At 34.3% G+C, this 23,014-nt stretch overlaps 1 protein-coding gene across 1 annotated transcript in view; it reads right to left on the bottom strand.

The window, feature by feature from the left end:
• The window catches only part of pacsin1b (protein kinase C and casein kinase substrate in neurons 1b), a 72,353-nt gene extending 49,339 nt beyond the window's left edge, over nt 1–23,014 (bottom strand). Inside the window, exon 1 of the mRNA XM_056460580.1 lies at nt 22,932–23,014. The gene's annotated coding sequence lies outside the window, so the exon portion shown is untranslated. The remainder of the gene's footprint in view (nt 1–22,931) is intronic.

The raw sequence follows: 23,014 nt of genomic DNA, 5'->3' as shown, positions 1-23,014 counted from the left end.
AATAAATAAAAAACAAACAAAAAACTAATTAAAATTAAATTAATAAAAATTTGGCTTTTATAAAGCAGCTTTATGCAATTTTGTAAAAAATTGTGAACCCTGTGAGGTAGATTTCCAGGTTAACAACAAAAAAAAGCAATGCACATTAAAAGTTTATTTTGTTTGTCACAAAACTGCATATAAAAATTCCAATTTTATTTATTATTTGTTTATTTTCAGATACAAAACTTGCCTTAAGCGTGTGACATTTATCTTTTGAACATTTTCGGCTCTTTTTAACAAAACTGTGATAATATTGATGACTAACAATTTTGGCAATGAAGTTAAATAATAACGGATATTTTTATATTGTTACATCACATACATTTACTAGAGAGCATTTGATTGGTCATGATTTGATAAGAAACTGAGGTGATGTGAATAAAATCGTTGATCTATTTAAGCGGAAGAGACAAACTGCATGCTTTACATGTTTATATCAGTTTAAGATCTTCTAAACGTGAGTTTTGTCAATGTTTTGGTGCACACTAGCTTACAAATATCCTAAAACTGATACTAAAATCTATTTTAATTTCAGAGGACCTTTAAAGTACAATGTGTAAATTAGAAAATGGACTGTGTTTATTTTGGAAGTATTGAAAGGGATTTTGGTAATAAAGGGTGGGTGAGAGAAATACTAAAATTTCACAAAGTAGATGGCCTTATATTGATGGATATGCCTCCGTTCAATACTGCAGTCAAATAAGGGAGCAAAATGGTGCTAATTGGCAACTAAAAGTTGTTCAGCACACAGTCAACTGGATCTCACCCACCACCGGAACTAATCGATAGCATTGATCAGGCCAGTGTGAGGCAGACTGAGGTCAGCAGATATCAATAGCTGGAACGCTCAGAGCTGAGACTAGAACTAAATGGCCAATGTTAGTATTATTGTTATTAGAGTTTGCTAAGTCAACAATCACTATTACTTGCTCATATTGACACCCTAACAACTACATAGCAGCGCCCTAACAATCCGCTACAACTGCAGATGGGTGATGTGAACAACCTTTATGTGTTAAAATTATCTTTTAAAGGGGACCTATTATGCAAAAAACACTTTTATAAGGGGTTTAAACACAGTTATGTCTGTGAATATAACAGCATCTAATGCTGAAAATGTATTAATTAATTTTTTAATAATTACACTTGATAAAAACAGTCTGCAGAAACACTTTGATTGACATTCTCCCTTTGTACGTGTCATCAGAGGGTGAAAGCCCCACCCATTAGAGACCATCTCTCTATGGGTATCGTTAAGGTTTTAATGGTATTACTACTTTTATCTATACCACTTATAGCTAGGCCCACACAGATTTTTTTTTATATTTATTCAGTTTTTAAATGAATTTCAGTAATATTATTGACTACTATGAAAATATTTATATGATTTATTTACAATATAGTTTGTAAAGTAACATTTTCTGTCTAGATATATTATATGAGAGACTTGCTTTGTTTACCAAATAAAGTGGATATAATTGGATTTGCATTGTAAACATTAAATACAAGTTAAAAAGGTATTATTTCATATATTTATTATCTTATATATTACGTATTTAGTTACGATACTCCCACAATAATTCCACATAAATGCTCACCAGATTTTTACCAAAATTCTGCGCAGGAATAGCAAAAAATGTCTGCAGATTCCGCCTGGCCCTACTTATCAGTTCAGTACATTAATGGTTCTCTTATCGGTACATTTTGTGTTTTTTAAATGAAAAAAACAACACTTTGTTTTATTATTACATTTTTAATGTAAATAAAATGAAAACAATAATTGTTAAACAAATAAATATTTTTCCTGTAAAAAAATGTACAATGGTTTATGTTTAACACAGCAAGGAAATTTTCACTGTATGTCTGATAATATTTTTTCTTCTGGAGAAAGTCTTATTTGTTTTATTTATTAGAATAAAAGCAGTTTTTATTTTTTAAAAACCATTTTATGGCGAATATTATTAGCCCCTTTAAGCTATATATTTTTTCAATAATCTACATAACAAACCATCATTACACAATGATTTGCCTAATTACCTTAACCTGCCTAATTAACCGAACTACCCTAGTGAAGTCTTTAAATTGCCCTTTAAGCTAAATACTAGTGTCTTGAAAAATATCTAGTCAAATATTATTTACTGTCATCATGTCAAAGATAAAATAAATCAGTTATTAGAAATGAGTTATTAAAACTATTATGTTTAGAAATGTGTTGAAAAAAAATCTTCTCTCCGTTAAACAGAAATTGGGGAAAAAATATACAGGGGGGCTAATAATTCAGGGGGGCTAACAATTCTGACTTCAACTGCATATATATTAATAAATAAATGTTTAAATGTCCATTTCATACAAACATTTTAGAGAAAATGTCAGACAGGTGGGCCTTCAATTTCTGAAGTGGGCCCCAAAGTCAACCACGAATAACACCCTAACCACCACATAAACATTAAAGCAATTACAAGACACCCTAGCAACCAGTGTAATGGATTAGCAACCAGCCTAAGACCAATATCTTTTCTAGAAACATAGCAACACCTAAAATACAACGTACATCCAGTGTAAGAATGTACCAACACCACGAGACATTCATACTGCATGAACCAGAAAAAAAAAATCTGTTTTGTATTTATATACATATAGGTAACACCTCCTTTTATGTCCATATATTTTCATTCATTCATTTTCTTTTCACCTTAGTCCCTTTATTAATCTGGAGTCGCCACAGCAGAATGAACGGCCAACTTTTCCAGCATATGTTTTGCGCAGAGGAAGCCCTTCCAGCTGCAACCCATCACTGGGAAACACCCATACACTCTTGATTCACACACATACACAACAGCCAATTTAGCTTACCCAATTCACCTAAAGCGCATGTGTTTGGACTGTGGGGGAAACATGCTAACTCCACACAGAAATGCCAACTGACCCAGCCGGGACTCAAACCAGCGGCCTTCTTGCTGTGAGGCGACAGTGCTAACCACTGTAATTCATGAAAAAAAAAATTATAGCAAATATTTAAACTTATTTGCACATATTTGTAATTGCAATAGTTTTAAATGGCCATTTTTGCAACATTTTGAACTATATGTTGCATATAGGACATATATTTTATATATGTGTAATCCAAATATGAACTTGTATGTCATATATGTGGCTTGCTTACATTTGTATTCGATTTCTATATGGGAAAGCTAATGCAACATATAAATAAATACTAACACACAATAAATATAAGCCCAGTGTCATCATCAGTGTCGTTCTGCAGGTTGATTATACTATAATTGTTCCTCGCTCTGCTTGCAGTCAGAGTTTGACAGGTATCTCTCTCCTCTTTAGCCGGCTCAGCGCCTCCAGGCAGTTTAATTGCGCTGGTTAATTTCCAGAAGATGAGCCTCACAGATTCCCTCTGCTAATGCCTTTCCAATTTCAGATGAGTTCAAACCCAGTTCATGCTGACAATGGCCTTTTCTTCACCTTCAGAAGTACAATTTTCTCCACGACCCAATCGGAAATTCAAAGAGTCCCCTTCTATTCGGTGCCTAAATAACCATATTAACATTTGGCCCGAGTATCTTCTCTTGCTTTCTTCATTCCTCAGCATGAAACTGAGGATAAGATCAAACCAGATACTCATGAAAGGCACATAAATGAAGCATAGCATGCAAAATGAGCAGCAGATCCAGTAATAAAAAATAAGTATTTCAGATTTTTACTTTAGTTTATTTGGAGTTTCTTTAGCAACATTTTCTACATCTTCAGTGCAGATTGGCTATTTTCATGTTTTAAATAATTTAGTGAAACTGAAATTACAAAATAAGCGTAATGTTAATTTATTATTTAGTGTATTTATATAAAAATCAAGCATACTCTGAACTTGTACTGGTTAGAATATAAAAAAAATAATGATTAAACACTGTAAAAAGTTGACAACATTGTAAAAAAAAAACTGTTGTTTTTAAATTATTAAGCAACCAAACTACACTGAAAAAAATTATTTAAAGATGATTGCTTGGATTTACTCAATTTTTTTACGTTAAGTGGTTGTAAACAATTTATTTGGGCTGAATTTAAACAAACAAATTAAGTTGAACATTGTTAAATTTAATTTGTTTGTTTAAATTCAACACAAATAAATTGTATGCTACAGTTTTGCATGCAACACTTTTTTTCAGTGTATGTGCAGCGCTTAATTATAAAAAATTTAAGTTGAGTCAATTAAAAAATTTCCCAAAATTCACTAGCCCTAAAGCCATCCTCAGTGTATTTGACTTTTATTTTGTCAGACGAACACAAGATGAGAATTTTAGATTTTATCCTGGCTCTTTCATGCTGTATAACAGTGTTGGATGGTGAATTTTCTATTATCCAGCACCATTATAAAGCATGGAAGAGCCAGAATAAAATCTAAAACTACTAATGTGTTTGTCTGACACAAAAAAAAAAGTAATTTTATGTGTCATTTTAATTTTTGCGTGAACTATTCCTTTAAAAGTTACAAGTTACAATTGGTTTACTCGTTTTTTAAGAGTAAAGTCAACTCGTTACTTTAAAGGCAATGGGTTTTACTCACATTTTAAAGTAAAGTATTTAATTGCTTCCTTACAATGAATTACATTTCAATTTAGGTTTAAAATGATAAACCTTATGGTTTGAAGATGGTGGTAGAGTAAAAAGATTTAAATAGACAATTAAATATTTACTAACTGCACTTTGATTATGAAGGCAAAGTTTAACTAAAAATGAAATCATTTATTCACCATCGAGTGGTTCTAAACCTTTAGAAATTTTCTTTCTTCTGTTGAAAACAAAAGAAGATATTTTGTTAGAATAAAGCAGACTTTGACATCCGTAGTAGAGACAAAAAATATACTGGAAGTTAATGGCTGTTTCTTTCCAGCATTCTTCAGTACACTGTATGGCCGTGATTTCAATGGTAAAAAACTGTAAAAATGCTACAGTAAAAATCTGTAACCTGGTTAACTGTGTTTCCTAAATATATACGACGAATAACCGTAAATTGACTTTCCCATAATTCCCTGCATGGCACATCACTTTGTATGCTTTTTGTTGACATTAATGTGGATCTTTTTAGTTGTTTCCCCATGACACAGTTATGTACATTAGAGATTTATGTTACATCTAATGTTGATAAACAATGTTTATTTCATGACTTTTAATTTTATGCGTGTTACCATACTGGGGTTTAGTAGCTGTGTGAATGACACTGAGCACCGTCTATACACTGATACACTTTTTTGCTTGCGGGAAAAGTTGTATGTGATGAGCATTGGTTTGTTATGTAACTTTCTCGTCATCACCACCTGCATATATGGCTGTGTTAACGTGTCTGTGTAACAAAAGGTGTGTAGATGTTGGTAATACAAAATACAGACATATTACATCTATAAATTAATAAAATACGGTAGTTTACTGTAAAAATGAGAAATTACTTTTACAGTTTGTACCGTATTTTTAACGGTAAAATACTGGCAACCACAGCTGCCATTTTTTTAACCGTAAATTTTACCGATTTATTTTTTACAGTGTACATCTTCCTTTGTGTTCAACAGAAGAAAGAAACTCGAACAGGTTTGGAAACAGTGAGTAAATGACACAATTTTAGAAGTTTCAAAATAAAAGCCACCATCCAACACCATTTCACAGCATGGAAGAGCCAGGATAAAATATAAATCTACTCCGACTGTGTTCCTCTGACAGAAAAAAGGTCATATACACTGAGGACATTTGAGGGAGAGTAAATTTTATTTTTGGATGAACTGTTCCTTTAAGTTGACTTAATTTTAACAATTATGCACAGTTCATTTATCACCCTGCAGCCCAAGAGCGGTTACTCACTGGAGCTAAGCAGGGCTGAGCCTGGTCAGTACCTGGGTGGGAGACCACATGGGAAAACTAGGTTGCTTTTGGAAGTGGTGTTAGAGAGGTTCAACCTGCAGTCTGTGCGAGTCCTAATGCCCCAGTATAGTGAAGGGGACACTATACTGTCAGTGAGCGCTGTCTAATGACGATCCTGACTCTCTGAGGTCATTAAAAATCCCATGGCACTTCTCGTAAAGTGTAACCCCGGTGTCCTCGCCAAATACCCTCGATCGGCCCTTACCCATCATGGCCTCCCAATCATCCCCATACACTGAATTGGCTCTATCACTGTCGCTCCACTCCACCTATAGCTGGTGTGTGGTGTGCACATTGGCGCCATTGTCCTGTGGCTGCCGTAGCATCATCCAAGTGGATGCTGCACCATGGTGGTGGTGTGGAGAGACCCCCTACCCTCATGATTGTGAAGCGCATCGTAATTTAATAATGTTAGATTTCAAAGTAAAATCAACTAACCACTTTTTTTTTTACAGTGTTCGATCATTTTTTTTTTTATATCGTAACAAATACAGGGTTAGTACAGTATGTTTGATTTTCATTCATTTTTGCGTGAACTATCCCTTTAAGTGTCTGTCTTCAGAAAATCATGCTAAAAATGTATGATCAATCCTTATTTTGGTCAGAAAAGGAATAAACAGGATGCATTCGAATCTAGCGGTATTAAACTTTTATTGTTTTCATGCTCAAAAACCCTTTTCGTCTTTGACCCGTATAATATATCCTTCACACGCCTCTCTGTTCCTCTCGCTTGTGCCTCTAAACACAATAAACAGAAATCTACAGCAAATTTCTTGGCTCTGGTTCAGTGCAGTGAAGCGTGAAATACAGAGGCTGAGGAAGCACACAGCATCCATTACCAAAACTGCATCTCACGCACACACATAGACAGGCGCATACACATTCACCCGGAGCTCAATAGCACTACAGTGACATGATCTGTTTGGCATAAGAGCCAGCAAATGTTGACTGCAGTCACACTGACTAGTAGTTTTAACCATATAGGTTTCTGCATTTCAAATTAAATCTGACAAATATTGCATAAATGTCCCACAAATGACCCAAAAAGTCATTTTTAGGTCCAGTTAATGCATATGCATGAACATTGATAAGCTGATTGGCTCTTTAAATCAAAAGGCGGGATTTCTATTCACACAGCAGCTATAAAACGGATGCCGTTCATGTGAGAGAATAAGATCTTGATCATTTACGCATGGAAAACAGAAGTTCAAAACAGATTCCAGAGCATGCTGAATCACTATTTGTGTTATTGTGTAGTAATATTTAACACTATTTTAGTATATCACATTTTCATGTTCAGTTTTAGTAACACTTGTGTGATTTTGACTTTATTTCATATTTAGCATTAATATTTTTTAATATCAGTTTAGGCAATTTTAAGAAAACTCATTTTATTTCAGTTATTCAGATTTTCAATTCAAGTTAAAGTAAAAAAATGTGTTTCTTGCAAAGTTTTTATTTGTTGCTTTTAATAATAAATGCCCCACGCCAAAACAAAAAAAAAGCAAAATACCTTAAGAAAAAAATGAGGGTCTGAAAAATACATAAACAATAATAATTCTTTGTACCCCGCTGGCACTGACACATAACGTCACTTCATTTTTATATTTTGTATTTCCGTAAACAAGACTAATATCTTACAAATTGTTTCTAAAAATGTCTGTTAATTTAATAATGTTTGTAATAAAAAAAAGAGAAATGTTTGTTTAAAAAATGAGAGAAAAATATCAAGCAACTGGTCAAGAAAACATTATGCAGTAAAATATTCACACTACCTGACAAAAGTCTTGTTGCCTATCCAAGTGTTAGGAGCAACAGATAATAACTTGACTTTTAAGGTCTGAATTTCCTTAGACAAAAGTTTTGTCACTTAACAGAAATAATGTATAACATATAGTATAGAATATAAAGTCATGGTGCAGTGGGAAAAGAATGAATATTGTGTATGATTCCCATGAGCCCATGAGACTGCATCCATACATCTCTGCAATGACTCAAATCACTTATTAATGAAGTCATCTGGAATGGCAAAGAAAGCATTCTTGCAGGACTCCCAGAGTTAATCAAGATTCTTTGGATTCATCTTCAATGCCTCCTCCATCATCTTACCCCAGACATGCTCAATAATGTTCATATCTGGTGACGGGGCTAGCCAATACCAGAGCACTTTGGGCTTCTTTGCTTTCAGGAACTTTGGTGTGGAGGCTGAAGTATGAGGAGCGCTATATCCTGCTGAAGAAATTCCCAAATTTCTGTTTAACAGATAGAGGATTTTTCTAACACATTTCTAAACATTATAGTTTTAATAACTCATTTTTAATAACTGATTTATTTTTATCTTTGCCATGATGACAGTAAATAATATTAGATAAATATTAATATTAAATTAAATATGAATAAAACTAGATATTTTTCAAGACACTTCTATACAGCTTAAAGTGACATTTAAAGGTTTAAATAGGTTAATTAGGTTAACTAGGCAGGTTAGGGTAATTAGGCAAGTTATTGTATAATGATGGTTTGTTCTGTAGACCAGTGTTTCCCAACCCTTTTCCTGGAGGCACACCAACAGTACATATTTTGGATGTCTCCCTTACCTGACTAATTAACTTCAGGTTTTGGAGTCTCTTCTTATGTTCTAATTAGGTGATTCAGGTGTGTTTGATTAGGGAGACATTGAAAATATGTACTGTTGGCATGCCTTCAGGAACAAGGTTGGGAAACATTGCTATCGAAAAAAATATAGCTTAAAGGGGCTAATAATTTTGACCTTAAAATGGTTTTTAACATTTTTTTATCTTTTATATAAGCCGAAATAAAGCAAATAAGACTTTCTCCAGAAGAAAGAATATTATCAGAGATACTGTGAAAATTTCCTTGCTCTGTTAAACATCATTTGGGAAACATTTAAAAAAAGAAAAAAAAATTCAAAGTGGGGCTAAAAATTCTGACTTCAACTGTACTGTGTAAATATATATATATATATATATATATATATATATATATATATATATATATATATATATATATATATATATATATATATATATATATATATATATACATTTAGTTTCCATTTCCATTTATTAAGTTAACCAATAATATCACTAATCTCCACTCATTAATAAAAATAAACTGCTATTACAGAAAGACAGAAGCTCCGCAGCTGTGTTTGTATCTGAGCATCGCAGGTGAAGCTGTGTGTAGGAGGCTGACAGTCTGATTCATTGAATAAATAGAGAGTTCTGCTTCTGCACGCTCCCTTCATCTCTCTCATGAATCCATGCCTTTATAATGCGCTGGAGGCCATGCATAACTGTTAACAACCGAGATGACACTTACACACCCTGGAAAAACAGCACTACTGAGGCTCATTTAAGCATTCTCACTGCTGGTGTGTCTACTTTCATATAAATATTCAGCTTTAAGGAATTATAGTAATTCCTGCCAACTTAAAGAGGCCGTATATACAATTTTTCATTCATTAAAGGAACAGTTCATCCAAAAATAGAAAATTCTGTCATTGTTTATTCATCCTCCACTTGTTACAAACCAGTTTTAGTTTAGAAAGATAAAACAGCCATTGACTTCCATATTATTATTTGTTCACATTATCGATGCCAATGGCAGCTTTTTCCAACATTCCTCAGATCATCTTGTTTTGTGTTCTACAGAAGAAAGAAATTCATAAATGTTGACAACCACTTGAGGGTGAGTTCAATTCAATTCATCTTTATTTCCATAGCACTTTAACAATGTAGATTGTCAAAGCAGCTTCACATGGAGAAATATTGGTGAGAATTGAGGATGAGTAAATGGTGAAGATTTTTAATCCTTGCATGCATGAACTATCGATTTAATAACTATTTTCTCTGTCATTTTGGGAATAGCTTGTATTGAAACAAAAATTTTTTTCCCTATATAAAAGCATGCAGACTGATTTTTATATAGCCTCGACTAACAAGACAGCAACTAACAATAACAATAAGATATATTTCTAATACTCATTCCAAATATAGAGTCCAGAACAAAATGATAATAACACTGAAATCACTGACAGCCAATCAGAATCTATCCTGCTTATAAGAGTGGAGGTATTTTAAGTAAAACATGGCAAAAAAATTTTTGTATTTTCTCATGTCATTTAATAATAAGAAAACTTTTCAAAAGAATTATAGAGCCACAAACCAAACCAACCAGCTATGAGGAGAGTCACAACAATTGAAGAAAAGAGTACCTGAAAAACACACAATATGCAAGACTGTGTACTAAATGGTCTCATTGAGTGAAAGAACTACAATTACGTCAATTACAGACATTACACTGTAATTATTTTGTTCTTTTGTTCGCCTTTAGTATCCTGCACCTGAGCCCTTTTTGGGTTCGTGGAATGTGAACACCCTTTTTTTTAGCAGTTTTAAAAGAAATACAATCCCATTAAGCTCTGAGAAACAGTAGAACTGTCACTAGTGTTGCCAAAAAATATTTATATTTCGATAAGTATAGATAATGGAATATGTAAAGCCATATGATCTTGCTTTTGGTTACTATCGTTAATTTTAAAGTACAAATGAAATCAGAACTAACCATATTGATTTTGTTAGTGCATATTGCTAGATTTGTAATGAACACTTCATTTGTGCATGTCATTAAGGAAAAAAAATAGCTGTTGTAATCTAAAATTAAAATCTGAAAATGTCCTTCCTGTTTGTTTTCAGTTAAATTCTCAGATTATGTCTGTCTGAGGTATTGGGCGTGGCTAACATACTTAACCACGCCCCTCTAACTGTCAGTTTTGACACCAAACAGAAACAGTGAGGAGAAGGAGTCTGTTAGGTTGTGATAACATTCGATATGATACCTTGGAAAATATCGATATTCTATACCATTTTCAAAAGTAAAAAGGGTTTGGGGACAGAAAATCTCTCCCCAAACCCTTTTCCGATCTTTCTGGATGACATCTTTACAACATCCAATCAGCCTGCAGTAGAAAAACAGTTTACAGTACTCAAACAGGCCTATATGCAAGCATTGGTACAGAGCAGTGCTAAGTAAATGTGCTAATAAAATTATACTGAAGCACTTGAAAGACCGACATGCAGAGTTGTATAAACAATTTTGTGGTTTTCTTGCAGTATTGAAAATGGTATCGAATATCGATATTTTCCAAGGTATCGTATCGAAGTTTGAGATTCCAGTAATATGACAACACTAGCAGTCATGATGATGAAATTTGGCTGACAATTAATTGGCTAAAAATCATTGCAATTATGCAAATAATGGTCTGCTTAATGCATTGATGTCTGTCCCTCATACAAAAATATATATATAGCTAAATATAATATATAGCTCAATATGAACATATACTGTATATACAATTATAGTGATCTGAGCATATATGAAAATATATTTGTTATATATACACACACATACATGCATACATACATTATATATATATATATATATATATATATATATATATATATATATATATATATATATATATATATATATATATATACACATATATACACACACACACATATATATATATATATATATACATAATACATAATATATATTTATATATATTAGGTTTATATTATTTATATATATTATTATGTTTATATATATATATACACATATATATATATATATATATATATATATATATATATATATATATATATATATATATATATATATATACACACACACATATACATATATATATATATACACATACACACATATACATATATATATATACACACATATATATATATATACATACATACACACACACATATATACACACACACACACACACACACACACACACACACACACACACACACACACCACACACATATATATATATATATATATATATATATATATATATATATATATACACACATATATATATATATATATTATATATATATATATATATATATATATATATATATATATATATATATATATACATACACATCATACATAATATATAATATATATTTATATATATTATGTTTATATTATTTATATATATTATGTTTATATATATATATACATATATATATATATATATATATATATATATATATATATATATATATATATATATATACACACATACACACACACACACATATACATATATATATACATATATCTGAGATTTTATAAATTTTATTTGAATGTTAAATATGTGATTTGTATGTATTGCCATATATCGCATTTCTATATGGTGGCTTTGTTATGCTTTTTAATTGTTAATTAAATGTTACAAATTACTGAGATGAACCGTCTCCTTTGTAAATTTTCATTTTACACCTTTAAATATTAATTTATTGCATTCTGTCAATATCACAACGAACTGACCTAAAACACTAAATGGCATGCATTTGTACACACACACACACACACACACACACGCACACACACATACACATACATACACATGAGACAGAAAAATATGTACTACTGAAAAGCTATATAAGTTATATGTAAGCTATAAGTTATTTTTGCATGGGTTGTAAGCATTGCTTGTGTTTTTAAACTACAGTTATCACTACTAGAGAGATGCTGTACAAACCTAATTTACAAATGCAGTGTGAAGTACGAAAAATATCAAATACATTTCAGCATTCGTGAGTCAAAACGAAGCATTTTCTAAGACTGGGTTATTTCCACCAGCTTACTGCAGACTTGCGTTCGAAGCATAAATCTGCTCTCAGCATCTCATTGCATCTTCAGTGCTCAAGCGTTTAGTCTAAATCAATATGTCCACCCGTCCACCTCTTCGGTTTGTTTCTCTCTATCTCTGTCCATCTCAGAGACAGACAGAAATTAGACTGCGGAAAGTAGGGATGGCTGATTTCTTATCATATAGCAGTAAAAAAATCTCCTCAGGATAAGAATTAGTCTTCCCGTGATAATAACGATAACACAAACAATCTGTGTCTGCAATCTGAAAGTGGTTTGGTCAGGGCTGTACAGCGAGACAAAAAATAGCCTTATATGCAATGAATACAGCTAGGATGTAGCTTCAATTTGAATTAAATTATTAACTGCAATGCATACTGCAGTCCTTTTTTGTCTGGTTTTCTTCGAAATCTCACCTGTTTGCCAAAAATTTTGAATAATCTCCCTAGGAATGTCTGACACCGGCGCATACATACTTTAATAGACACGTCAGGCATGAAAGCTTGTTAGGCGTAACAACAGTAACTAAGGAGGGCGGGGCTTAGAGAAGGGTCAATTATCAGAGAACATTTATTAACAATTGTTATCGAAGGATGTTGGGAATGTCACAACTGACCAATCAGAATCAAGTATTTCAGGCAGCCGACTGACTCAGCTGCGTATTGTGCCTGAGTGTTGCTGTTGATATTGTTATAATTTTAATATTTAATAATATTGTGATATTCAAGATTTGTGAAGTCATACAGTTCTGGATAACTCAAAACAGCAGCCACAAGTCTCTCCTCCATCTCTCCACAAACACTGCTGTTACCTTAACGAAGACCTCGCCTCTGCTTTCATTTGATTGGAGAATAGAAAAGACGTGACTGATGTAACACGCTTTTTCTGCTCAAAGTTAAAAAATTTTCAACTGCGAGCACAGCATGCAATGGCAAATTTGCGAGGCGCAGGAGGCGGTTAAAATGCGGGTAGCGCAAGGGTGCCTCTCAATACAAAATATGGTACAAGGTGCCTCTCAATAAAAAAAGCACGTTCGGTGTGATCGGCCCCTTAGGTAATATTTTTTTAACAGAGGCCAGATAGCGAAGTACTATGCAGGTAAACCTCACTCCTCTGACCTCAAAAAAGGAGTTCTAGTGACAGACGCTAGTGGCCATGGTCTTTGGCCTTATTGTTAGAGCAACCGACTCCAATACAAAGAATTGCCTATTTGATTCCAACTCCAAGCAGGTTGGGTGCAGTAGGACCGGTGCATTACACGAGGGGGCTCGTCCGGGATGGGAGTGAGGTTTAGGGGGGTGAGTGTAACAGAGGTCAGCTAGCGAAATGCTATGCAGGTAAACCTCTCCTCTGACTGCTAAAGGTGCTATAGCGACAGACGCTAGAGGCCATGGTCTTAAGCCTCCTTGTTAGAGCAACCGACTCCCATGCAAAGAATCGTCTGTTCAATCCCAGCTCAGTGGGTGCAGTAGGATCGGTGGGTTACAGTTATACAGTGCCTTGCCTAATTACCATAACTTGCCTAATTAACCTAGTTAAGTCTTTAAATTGCACTTTAAGCTGAATACTAGTATCTTGTAAAATATCTAGTAAAATATGAATTACTTAAAGAAATCAGTTATTAGAAATTAGTTATTAAATTCTTATGTTTAGAAATAGGGTCGACATGGTGGCTCAGTGGTTAGCACTGTCACCTCACAGCAGGAAGGTCCCTGGTTCAAGTGCCACCTAAGTCAGTTGACATTTCTGTGTGGAGTTGGAGTGTGCATGTTCTCCCCATGTTGGCGTGGGTTTCCTCCAGGTGCTCAGTTTCCCCCACAGCCCAAAGACATGCGCGATAGGTGAATTGAATAAATTAAATTGTCCGTAGTGTATGTGTGTGAATGAGTGTGTATAGATGTTTCCCAGTACTGGGTTGCAGCTGGAAGGGCATCTGCTGTGTAGAACATATGCTGGATAAGTTGGCGGTTCATTCTGCTGTGACGACCACTGATGAATAAAGGGATTAAGCCAAAGGAAAATGAACGAATGTTTAGAAATGTATTGAAAAGAAATCCTCTTTCCGTCATCATACCACCCCATATCTTTCAAAACAGAAATTGGGAAAATAAATATAAAAGGGGGCTAATAATTCAGGAGGGCTAATAATTCCTCAACTCTAGTCCACATTGCTCATCCCTAGGCAAGAGGCATCAGGTCAGATCTCAGATCAGCCAGAAGCACGTCAGGTGAGGATTTGCAGTGTTTGCGTGTTAAAGCGAGGTCAGAAAACAGCTGATATCCACACCGCATCTGAATCTGTCCAAACGCAGGCCAGACTTGTGGTAATGCGACACCAGAGAGCTGCGGCAACTGAGATCCTGTTGCATGAATTCCCTGAGGCTTCAAAGAACAGCGTAATCTATCCTATAAAAGACGTCATGCGGGCCCGAGCTCTTATAATGCTCTATGCTGGTTTAAATTGATCATATTTCCTTCCCTTTTCCACACAATTCTGTTTAAAAAAAATTAACAGATTTGTGCGTTAAACATCAGTTAAGACAACATCAGCACCTGTTAGCTTTAATTGTGGAGGAAACTGGATAATATTGAGCTTTTGTCCGCTAACTTCATCTTCCAGGTTTAAAATTATTTTTGGGGCGGGATCAAAATCTGTGACGTAGCGCAAATCTGCTTGTGAAGTGATGATGCGTCGGTTCCTCATTATTCATAGCTGAGTTTTTATCCTATGAGAAGACCCTGCTTCTTAATTATTCATGAAAGCACATGCTTTCCGAAGGCAAGGCACCCCTGCCAAGCTGTGAGACCCAATGACTGGGTGAGGCCGCGTCCGCGCACGGCACGGGTCGAATATGTTTGCTTCCATGATCAACAGGGTTTGTTACATCTTTTTCCCATGCGATGCTGTCAGAGCCGATACAGCAAAGCTGTTAGTTTGCAGCAAGCATTTTTGTCGGGAGAGCTCTACGAGAATTGGAGAATGGTGGACTTTGTCTTTTATCAGTTGAGTTTGTTACCATTCAGACACATCGCATATATCCGTGCGGCTGTATTGGCATTTAAAATCCTCCAGGGCTAATGGTTGAAATAGACAGGGCAAGAGACCTGCTGCACTGCTATCCACTGTGTCTGCATTCAGACATGGGCACTGAGGAAAAGAGAAGTCCTCCTCATTTATATTGCTTATATAAACATGATTATCTTTATAATGATTTATAAATTCTGGTTGTGTATATGAAATTACGAATAACAAATGTAGCAGGGCATTAAATTACTTACTGTTTATTTCTTTGCATTTTAACTTTGTAAACTATAAAATCATGCGTCTCCTCATGGTTTGTGTCTCATTTTGTGAGCCGACTGACAACAGTTGTTTGTTCCCCTCTTTCCCCCCTCTACTGCGTGAATATAATTGCTAATTAATTTTATAAGTTATTTACTAAATTATTTTTACATAAAACACTGAATATATGATAAAATTAAACGCTATTTGAATTTGACTAAAGGCGTCACGGTGGCGCAGTGGGAAACACGATCGCCTCACAGCAAGAAAGTCGCTGGTTCGAGCCTCAGATGGGTCAGGGTCAGTTGGGATTTCTGTGTGAAGTTCTGTTCTCCCTGTGTTGGCGTGGGTTTCCTCCGGGTGCTCCGGTTTTCCCCACAGTCCGTACACATGCGTTATAGGTGAATAAAATAACCTATATTGGCCGTAGTGTTAATGAGTGTGTATGGGTGTTTCCCAGTGTTGGGTTGCGGCTGGACGGGCATTCGCTGCGTAAAACATATGCCTGTAAAGTTGGTGGTTCATTCCGCTGTGGAAACCCTTGATTAATAAAGGGACTAAGCCGAAAAGAAAATGAATATTTGACTATAATCCTACTTAGCAAATGGATTTGGCTAAAGCTAAAGCTCTATTAAAAACTAAAACTACCAACGAAAACTCTAAATTAATTATATAAAATAAAAAACTATTTGGTGACGCGGTAGGGTAGTGGGTAGCGCTGTTGCCTCAAAGCAAGAAGGTCGCTGGTTCGAGCCTCAGCTGGGTCAGTTGGCCTTTCTGTTTTTATTAAGATTTATTTTTGGCCTGAAGTGGGAGAGGAGACAGGGGGTAGGGACAGGAAATATCCTTGAGCTGGGATTCGAACTCAGGACACCCTGAAGTGTTACTGCACTATGTCAGCGGGCTGACCACTAGGCTATTGCACCGACCATTTGGCGTTTCTGTGTGGAGTTTGCATGTTCTCCCCGTGTACAAGCAGTATAGGTGAATTGGGTAAGCTAAATTGTCCGTTTGTGTGTGAATGAGTGTGTATAGATGTTTCCCAGTGATGAGTGGCAGCTGGAAGGGCATCCGCTGCGTAAAACATGTGCTGGATAAGATGGCAGTTCATTCAAAAAAGAAAACGAATGATTGAATTTCTATGTTGATTTTATAAAACAAAAACAAAAAAAATCTCTATTTTTATTTTTATCAAACTACTAAATAAACTACTGTATGAATAAAACTGCAAATTAATGTATAAGTAACTCACTAATTAATTTTTACATAAAATACTAAATGTATAATAAATGATAATTTGACTATAATCCTACATAAAAAATGGATTTGGCTAAAAATTACAACTAAAACTCTATTAAAGACTAAAACTACCAACGAAAACTCTAAATTAATTATATAGAATAAAAAAAAACTCTAATTACATTATTAAACCACTAATTATTTTATAAATAAATTGCTTATATTTATAATTAAATCAACACATTATGCTTCAAAATAAAAAGAAAATTGAATTTTATAAGTAAAATATTAAAATAATGTTATAGCTAAAATATTAAATTAATTATATAAATACCTGTAAGTGAATAAAATTGGCTAAAAATGACAAAAGTAGAAAAAAAAACTATAGGAATTAGCTCAATAACCGAGTTACAGGTTGGAATCCCATGTGGGCTTTAAAAGACTGAAAGTAGTTAACCAGGTATCAAACGTGTGCCCTTGAGTCTGACCTTTGACCTCAATCATCTACAAGTGAACATCGACATGACTCAGTTGAACCCTGAATCATCCTTCGAAATGAAAGACGCTTCAGCATGACCTTCATACAAATGATCCTGCGTGATGCTGAACATCTCAATCAATGGAATAATAGTGCACTACAAACTGCTTACTACACAGTGTACACTTTATTACGGCAAGACACCGCAGGTTAACAGCCTCAACCCAGTACTGGGAAACACCCATACACTCTCACATTCACACACACTCATACACTACAGTCAAATTAGTTCATCCAATTCACTTATACTGAATACACTTTATGAAAAGCCAACATATCTTAAAACTGACAGGTGCATGAAAAAATGAGTTTATATTAATAATCTATTCTATCAAAAGGTAAAGTCTTGGCTTGAAAAGAGGTTTTATCTGATAAAAGTCCTTGTGTTGTACTTTGAGTTTGATTAAAAGCCATTATGGACACTTTCTCCTTGGTTTGAAATCTTCTGGAGGCTGAAGGACAGATTCAGTGGCAGATATTTCAACAGTTTAAACAAGGTGAAAGAGTCCTCCAACATAATCCGGTTAAAGAGCTACAGTTTATTTTATAGCTTTGACTTCATCGGCTGAAAGGATTGCAAAAACACAGTTTTTCAGCAGAGACTATAAGTGGAGCTCATGCAATGTTTTTGTCTGTGTTATTCAGAGCAAACGTATGCATTAGTTCTGCCATGAGTTAAACAAATGTAAATGGAACTGCATAGGGGCGGCACAGTGGCTCAGTGGGCAAGACTGTGGCCTCACAGCAAGAAGTTCGCTGATTCGAGTCCCAGCTGGGCCATTTGGCATTTCTGTGTGGAGTTTGCATGTTCTCCCCGAGCCTTTGTGCACCTCTCAAAAAATGTAACTACACATTGCACGTTTGCACTAAATTGACGATGATTAGAAGCTGCACCAGAAGAGCCTTGAGACGGGATATTTTCCATTACAATAAAATGATTATTTACATTAAAATATTTATTTACAGACGATTCAATAAATGCACAGTTTAAAATATTCTTTATAGGATGTACAAGAGTTATTTTATTTAGAACAGATACTGCTTATGTTGAAAAACATAATAATAATAAAAATAAATTTTGTTTCCAAAAGTGCACGTTATTTATTTCCACCTTTTATAAGAAAGAGTGACTGTTTGTTTTAGGCAATGTGTGTTTTAAGTGAAGTTTTCAAACTAATTTCGAGAGGAGCACGTGATATGATTGACTGCAGCTGGCCACACATCTACATTCACTAGTTAGCCAATCAGATTAACCCCAACTCACTATAAGTAGCCTAGCTAGAACTACTCTCTTATCTTCGTTTTCCGAAGAAACCCCCCCTCCACCCCTTCTCCTCCTTTTTTCTTTTACCATGGGGAGCTCTCGAGAACCACCTGATCTCGTACTCCCTTCATATGCTCTATGGACCAGGCGGGAGCCCTGGGCTCACCTATCTCCGAGCTCAGGGTTCTCTCCCGGGACAGCATGCCAAACCTGCCCGGGAGAGTGTGAACTCTTGAATATATGTTGTTCAGCGTTGAAGTACATAATCATAGATAGCAGATAGTATGTGTTTCCTTAATTATGTTAAAATCAAGTATAGCACCCTTCATTCAAACATCTCACACTTGTGATATGTAAGCATATGTACTTTCCAAAACTTGTCAGTGAACTATGAGGGCAAAAAAATTAAATAAAATAATCATTCATTGATCGTAATCAAGTTAAAATGTTCAATTAAGATCAATCAAGATTTAGATTTTTGGCGAAAACGCCCAGCCCTAATATATGACAGATATATATGCTAGAAAAAGTAAACAATGCCAGAAATAAGGCCAGAACTGCAAATGTGAGGAAAAAGTTGTAATTTATATTACAAAAAAGTCATAACTTTAAGATAATTGTGTTTTCATGGCATCCAAAAACGCCAAATGCCACTTTCCTGAACTCCCATAAAACCCAAAGCACAGAAACCACAGCATTTCCCTTGGCAGAACAAAACAACAATTGACCCGGAGCTGATGGGTTCAAGTGCCAGGAGAGGATTCAGGACCTTGGACAGTTCACGAGTCTCGGATGGGTGGATCTGACCTTTGACTGGAGCAGAAGAAGTCAAAAGGACATCTGCCGTCTGTAAGTCTGAGTGTGTATTTACTGCCGACGGAGACAGATGTGACTACCAACAACTCGCTAAGCCACACAACAACAGAAACCAGCATTAGACATCTCCTAATCAAATAACACACTGTTGTAATGATTCATCTTCTTTACAGAGGCTATTGATTTATTAAAGCAGACCTTTTAGGTTTAATATGCAAAAAATCTCCTTTGGGAGCAACAGAAATTGCACTTACTAAAATGGTCTTTTGTGAAACTCAGACGCCTGCTATAATACAAGTGCCCTATATTAGCTTTATAAGTCACATTGTGTAATTTAATGCCATTTTTTAGCACAAAGCATAATAAAAAGCATTATAAACCTATATAAAACTTAAAAAATAAAGTTTTAAAAGCTGTATGTACCAAACAGGTGTAAAAAAATGCAAATAAACTTTGTTTCAGACATATTTATCATCAGACATACAAAAAAGGGGCAAAATTGTTAGGATTTTTAGTAATAGCATGGAAAGTGATGAAAATACACAGTAAATATGTTTATAATCATTTGAAGTCAGAATTATTAGCCCCCCTGTTTATTTTTTCCCCAATTTCTGTTTAACACAGAGAAGATTTCTTCAACACATTTCTAATCATAATAGTTTTAATAACTCATTTCTAATCACTGATTTATTTTATCTTTGCCATGATGACAGTAAATAATATTTGACTAGATATTCTTCAAGACACTTCTATACAGCTTAAAGTGATATTTAAAGGCTAAACTAGGTTAATTAGGTTAACTAGGCAGGTTAGGGTAATTAGGCAAGTTATTGTATAACGGTGGTTTGTTCTGTAGACTATTGAAAAAATATAGCTTAAAGGGGGTAATCATTTTGACCTTAAAATGGCTTTTAAAAAATTAAAAACTGCTTTTATTCTAGCCAAAATAAAACAAAGAAGACTTTCTCCAGAAGAAAAAATATTATCAGACATACTGTGAACATTTTCTTGCTCTGTTAAACATCATTTGGGAAATATTTAAAAAAGAAATACAATTCAAAGGGGGGCGAATAATTCTGACTTCAACTGTATGTATCGTCAATAAACCTAATATCATTCAAATGTATACCTTTATCTAATTAAACTTTGCTTGCTCCTATTTAACCATGTTCAAAATCATTTTCAGGATCAACAGATTTGTGCTGAGTCTAAGCAGTTTGAATAAATGTATTTGATTTAAATGTTAATTTAACTACTCTATTTGTTAAATTAATTAGGTGTTAATAACTTTAAGCATCATATTTTCCCAGTGGTGGAAAGAGAACTGAAAAATCATACTTAAGTAAAAGTAGCATTACTTGCCTAAAAAAGTAGTGCAAGTAGAGTAAAATTATCTGTTTTAAATATTACTCAAATTATGTGTAAAATGTAACCCTTTCAAAAGGACTCAAGAATAGTGAGTAGTAAGTATTACGCTGTAAAAAGCTGATGCGTTTACATGTAATTTGTGGATTTGTGTAAACGTAACATTCTGTAGCGCATTTAGTTATTGCCCAGCAGGCACACAACGTCATAAGATGTTAATATAAGGTTAGATTTAGGTCGTGACATCAGGTGACAAAATTTCAATGTCTAGTCAGCGTCTAAGGACAATCTTTTTTTAATGTCTAATAATGACGTCGAATGACGTTGATAATTGGTTGATTTTAGTTTGTATTAGAAAGTGACCAAAATCCAACATCTTAAACCAATGTCATATTGACATTAAATACTGACATTTATTCGTCAGGTATGGCAACTAAAATCCAACATCTGATAGGTGTCATATTAGTAACGTCCACACAACATCAAGCTGTAACATCATTAGATGTTGATATTTGGTTGATTTTAGGTAAGATATTGACGTTGGTCTGAGCATATTGACGTCTAAGTTCTGGCATCAACCTGATCTTTATTTCCAAACAAAATGCAACGTCCACAACGTTGGAGTACAACGTCAACCTGACGTCATGTTAATGTCTTGTGCCTGCTGGGTGTTTAAGGCCATTTCGGTCATCATACAGTAAACATCCATCATCTTCTCCTCAGTGACATGCATGTAAACACTCTCTGAGTCAATGCCTGTAAAGATTTTGGTCATCTTCTTGAACCCCTTTAATTCTTCCAAACCGTTTGCTTCAATTATAAAGCGTCCTTGAGGTAGTTCATTATGATGCGATTTACCTTGTATATGTGATTTGATTGGACAGGAATCACAGGACTGATTTTTCTAATCCACAAAGAAAAAATAAAGTAGTGACTGCAGGTTATAGGAAAGTAGTGGAGTAAAAGTACTGATACAGCATTAAAAATGTACTCATGAAAGTACAAGTACACATGTTTAAAGCTACTTCGTAAATTACAATTTCTAAGAAAAACTACTCAATTACAGTAGTTTGAGTATTTGTAATTTATTACTTTACACCACTGTATTTTCCAACATTTAGACAGTATATGGTCTATAAACAACTGTATAATAGAACAAAACACAAACTAAACTTACAAAAAGTAATATAAAGTAGCTTAGCTTGAAGTACAATGCTAATATTAGGTGCATATAGAAACCGTGGAATTAGCATGACTACCATTGCACTTTTTTTGTAAGAGTGACTGCATTAAACCATGTGCAAATAAATATGACATGCAAGATAACTTCAGATTAGCATATTCTATGTAAAACGTAATTAGTTTACATTATTTAAACATAAAATTCCCATTAAGTCTGCAAAATTGCTTTACAATGTGCAATGTTTTGTAACACAGTTATTTTAAAAGCTTTAAAGTAGTTTATTTTCCCCCCAATACATTGTATTTTGTCATATGCAAAATATTATGATTGTGCACAATGAATAAAACATAAACCTCTGATCTATTCATGCAAGTCCAGTTGATTCGACACATGCATGTTAATTCCAGGTGCACAGAGCGTTCAGTGTTCAACATTGCGAAGAACCGCATCGTTCTCAAATGACTGCGCAAGCGTTCACAAATAAATGACATAACGAGAGACGACACAACTGTATATCGACAGGCCATTACAGTTCAACAGCTGAATAAGAGCAAAATCATGCGTTAAAACATACCAAACTGAGATGAACGTGAATCCAGCTTCTCTGTGATAAGACGATCCTGCACTCTAGTAAAACACAATAACGGTGAGTCGTCT

The sequence above is a fragment of the Danio aesculapii genome, chromosome 6 (genome assembly GCF_903798145.1).
Source record: "Danio aesculapii chromosome 6, fDanAes4.1, whole genome shotgun sequence".
NCBI lineage: Eukaryota > Metazoa > Chordata > Actinopteri > Cypriniformes > Danionidae > Danio > Danio aesculapii.
This window is presented reverse-complemented; position numbering and strand designations above follow the sequence as displayed.